Here is a 5,197-nt window from a genome sequence, read left to right on the forward strand (position 1 = left end):
CTCTCCAAATGAACATTTTTCAAATGTCTTGATTTAATATTGAATTCTACAACTTTAGGTAACTCACTTTCTCTATCTGCATCAGAACTGCTGAAAGTTCATCGGCTACATTGGCTCAGTTCTCTCTCTCCATTGTCACAATCCAACCTCCTGCCCTACACGCCCTCCATCCCTGCATTTTTTTGCACCTTTAATTGCTACTTTGTATTTCACTCCTTAACTAATCTAATCTCTTGGTAGTCCTAACCTCAGAACTTTTCTCATTGTCCGCAACAAAACTAATTTAGTTTCTCTTCATTCCAATTTTGATGAAGGGGCTTCAAGCTGAAATATTAATTATTTTCACAGACGATATCTAACTTGCCCAGTGGTTCTGGCATTTGCTGTTCTTGTTTCAGATTTCCAGTTTTTTTGATTATCCTTCATGATGGTTGGTATGCTTTTCCTCTTTGAAATGGGAACTGTGAACATTTTTCGGTCTGGTTATTTGGATCATAGAAACAATGTTAGAAACATAGAAACATAGAAAATAGGTGCAGGAGTAGGCCATTCGGCCCTTCGTGCCTGCACCGCCATTCAATATGATCATGGCTGATCATCCAACTCAGTATCCTGTACCTGCCTTCTCTCCATACCCCCTGATCCCTATAGCCACAAGGGCCACATCTAACTCCCTCTTAAATGTAGCCAATGAACTGGCCTCAACTACCTTCTGTGGCAGAGAATTCCAGAGATTCACCACTCTCTGTGTGAAAAAGTTTTCCTCATCTCGGTCCTAAAAGATTTCCCCCTTATCCTTAAACTGTGACCCCTTGTTCTGGACTTCCCCAACATCGGGAACAATCTTCCTGCATCTAGCCTGTCCAACCCGTTAAGAATTTTGTACGTTTCTATAAGAATGTTGGTTCCAAATTGGATATACTTTTGTTCATTTACTGACGTGTTGCTGTTCCCTAGTGAAGTCAATGGGCAGAACTGAAATCTCACTGCAAAGACTTGAGCCTAAATTTAGCGTGACCCTCCAGATCGTATTCATGGAGTTGTTTGACTAATGCGCCTAATTCTACTTCTAGAACTTATGAACTTACATAGATGGTACATGGCAACCATTTTGAAGAAGAGCATGGGACTTATCTCTGGTGTTCTGGTCTAGGTCGATTCCTCAATCTTCCTTGGATCAATGGTGGAATTCTGAAGACCAAGCAGAATCTAAGGGGAAAGAAGCAATGTTAAAGTTTAAATTGATGACTCTTATCAGTACAATGGGAAATGTTGCCTTTAATTTCTATGGAGAGTCATCAAGCTGAAACATTAATTGTTTCTCCCTGTACATTTCTCCCTCTCCGTCTGCATGATCTGAGCTGCTGAGTGTCTCCACTGTTTTGCTTTGAATAAATAATATTAAGCTCATAAAATCTTTAGTGGGAGCTCAGTAAGTTTAGCTACTTCAACACATCAAAAGTAGTCCTTTGATATGCAGCATTTGGAATATGCCAAAAGGGGTTATTAAAATGCAAATCTTCCCTTCAAATATTTTAAGGATGTCAAACCAGTGTGCTATTCATTTTGCTTTGATTTATATTTGTTTTACAAGAGCCATATCTTCCAGAAGATAGTTCAGTTCCATTTAGTTTATGGTCGCGTGTACCGAGGTACAGTGAAAAGCTTTTGTTGTGTGCTAACCAAATAGGTCACTTTTCTCAGTTGGCAACCAATTTAGTGTGTAACTATCAGAATTACTTTTTTTATTTTGATGACTGATGGTTTCTGATTATAACCAGCCAATTTCATATTTTCATTGCATGTAGAAACATAGACATAGAAACATAGAAATTAGGTGCAGGAGTAGGCCATTCGGCCCTTCGAGCCTGCACCGCCATTCAATATGATCATGGCTGATCATCCAACTCAGTATCCCGTACCTGCCTTCTCTCCATACCCTCTGATCCCCTTAGCCACAAGGGCCACATCTAACTCCCTCTTAAATATAGCCAATGAACTGGCCTCGACTACCCTCTGTGGCAGGGAGCTCCAGAGATTCACCACTCTCTGCGTGAAAAAAGTTCTTCTCATCTCGGTTTTAAAGGATTTCCCCCTTATCCTTAAGCTGTGACCCCTTGTCCTGGACTTCCCCAACATCGGGAGCAATCATCCTGCATCTAGCCTGTCCAACCCCTTAAGAATTTTGTAAGTTTCTATAAGATCCCCTCTCAATCTCCTAAATTCTAGAGAATATAAACCAAGTCTATCCAGTCTTTCTTCATAAGACAGTCATGACATCCCAGGAATCAGTCTGGTGAACCTTCTCTGCACACCCTCTATGGCAATAATGTCCTTCCTCAGATTTGGAGACCAAAACTGTACGCAATACTCCAGGTGTGGTCTCACCAAGACCCTGTACAACTGCAGTAGAACCTCCCTGCTCCTATACTCAAATCCTTTTGCTATGAAAGCTAACATACCATTCGCTTTCTTCACTGCCTGCTGCACCTGCATGCCCACTTTCAATGACTGGTGTACCATGACACCCAGGTCTCGCTGCATCTCCCCTTTTCCTAGTCGGCCACCATTTAGATAATAGTCTGCTTTCCTGTTTTTGCCACCAAAATGGATAACCTCACATTTATCCACATTATACTGCATCTGCAAAACATTTGCCCACTCACCCAGCCTATCCAAGTCACCTTGCAGTCTCCTAGCATCCTCCTCACAGCTAACACTGCCCCCCAGCTTAGTGTCATCCGCAAACTTGGAGATATTGCCTTCAATTCCCTCATCCAGATCATTAATATATATTGTAAATAGCTGGGGTCCCAGCACTGAGCCTTGCGGTACCCCACTAGTCACTGCCTGCCATTGTGAAAAGGACCCGTTTACTCCTACTCTTTGCTTCCTGTTTGCCAGCCAGTTCTCTATCCACATCAATACTGAACCCCCAATGCCGTGTGCTTTAAGTTTGTAAACTAATCTCTTATGTGGGACCTTGTCGAAAGCCTTCTGGAAGTCCAGATACACCACATCCACTGGTTCTCCCCTATCCACGCTACTAGTTACATCCTCGAAAAATTCTATAAGATTCGTCAGACATGATTTACCTTTTGTAAATCCATGCTGACTTTGTCCAATGATTTCACCACTTTCCAAATGTGCTGCTATCCCATCTTTAATAACTGACTCTAGCAGTTTCCCCACTACCGATGTTAGACTAACTGGTCTGTAATTCCCCGTTTTCTCTCTCCCTCCCTTTTTAAAAAGTGGGGTTACGTTTGCTACCCGCCAATCCTCAGGAACTACTCCTGAATCTAAAGAGTTTTGAAAGATTATTACTAATGCATCCACTATTTCTGGAGCTACTTCCTTAAGTACTCTGGGATGCAGCCTATCTGGCCCTGGGGATTTATCGGCCTTTAATCCATTCAATTTACCCAACACCACTTCCCGGCTAACCTGGATTTCACTCAATTCCTCCAACTCCTTTGACCCGCGGTCCCCTGCTATTTCCGGCAGATTATTTATGTCTTCCTTAGTGAAGACGGAACCAAAGTAGTTATTCAATTGGTCCGCCATATCCTTGTTCCCCATGATCAACTCACCTGTTTCTGACTGCAAGAGACCTACATTTGTTTTAACTAATCTCTTTCTTTTCACATATCTATAAAAACTTTTGCAGTCAGTTTTTATGTTCCCTGCCAGTTTTCTTTCATAATCTATTTTTCCTTTCCTAATTAAGCCCTTTGTCCTCCTCTGCTGGTCTCTGAATTTCTCCCAGTCCTCCGGTATGCTGCTTTTTCTGGCTAATTTGTACGCATCATCCTTCGCTTTGATACTATCCCTGATTTCCCTTGTTATCCACGGATGCACTACCTTCCCTGATTTATTCTTTTGCCAACTGGGATGAACAATTTTTGTAGTTCATCCATGCAGTCTTTAAATGTCTTCCATTGCATATCCACCGTCAACCCTTTTAGAATTAATTGCCAGTCAATCTTGGCCAATTCACATCTCATACCCTCAAAGTTACCTTTCTTTAAGTTCAGAACCATTGTTTCTGAATTAACAATGTCACTCTCCATCCTAATGAAGAACTCAACCATATTATGGTCACTCTTGCCCAAGGGGGCACGTACAACAAGACTGCTAACTAACCCTTCCTCATTACTCAATACCCAGTCTAAAATAGCCTGCTCTCTCGTTGGTTCCTCTACATGTTGATTTAGATAACTATCCCGCATACATTCCAAAAAATCCTCTTCCTCAGCACCCCTGCCAATTTGATTCACCCAATGTACCTTTTTGGGTATTACTTTGTCACTTTAATTAGCCGTTGTACTTTATACATTTTCAATATTAAACCACCACCAAGGAAACATCTGTAAACTTTTTTTTATATTTTCTCTGCTCCTTTAAAAAATATTGGGTTGCTTCTACAACTTTTGATCTTCATAAGCTCATAAGTAATAGCAGAATTAGGCGATTCGGCCAATCAAGTCTACTCCACCATTCAATCATGGCTGATCTATCTTTCCCTCTCAACCCCATTCTCCTACTTTCTCCCCATAATCCCTGACACCCATAAGGGCCTGTCCCACGAGCATGCGACTCCATGCGGCAAGCGCGACCTAACGTGGTCGCTTGAGCCTTATGGCCTCGTGGGGCCGGTCCCACTTCGATCATTGATTTGGCCTCCACATCCTTCTGTGGCAATGAATTCCACAAATTCACCAGAGTGGCAAACTTTTAAAAAGTTAAGGGTTCATTCGGCACAGAGGCTCAAGTGTCAAGAAGCTCTTCCAATCTTCTGCTGCAATATGGAACGAGTAAAATGACTTACAATATACTTTTTTTCTTTTGCAAGTCCATCATTTGTTTTTTTTTGGGGAGGTGGGGAAGAGATTCACAGAGTCCTGAAAAATGTGTATATTTATTTTGCAAGGGGAGGGGGGATGCGATTGCTGGATGAACGTTTGTTACGGAAAAAAAATGCTTTGAGTTGCAGCATTGAAGACAAGTCAAGTCTACTTGACTTCTGCCAGACGCGTGGTCCCTGGAGCACAGGCGAAGTGTTGGGTCAACCTACCTTGTTAGCCAAGTGACACTCGTCATGGGTCCCAACCCCGCCCCCTTTACCCCCCTGGGCCAATCAGAAAGTGTAACTACCCCGGGCGGTCCAATAGCCCGGCGGAGAAGACGCGATCGC

Source organism: Amblyraja radiata, chromosome 14 (genome assembly GCF_010909765.2).
Source record: "Amblyraja radiata isolate CabotCenter1 chromosome 14, sAmbRad1.1.pri, whole genome shotgun sequence".
NCBI classification, from domain to species: domain Eukaryota; kingdom Metazoa; phylum Chordata; class Chondrichthyes; order Rajiformes; family Rajidae; genus Amblyraja; species Amblyraja radiata.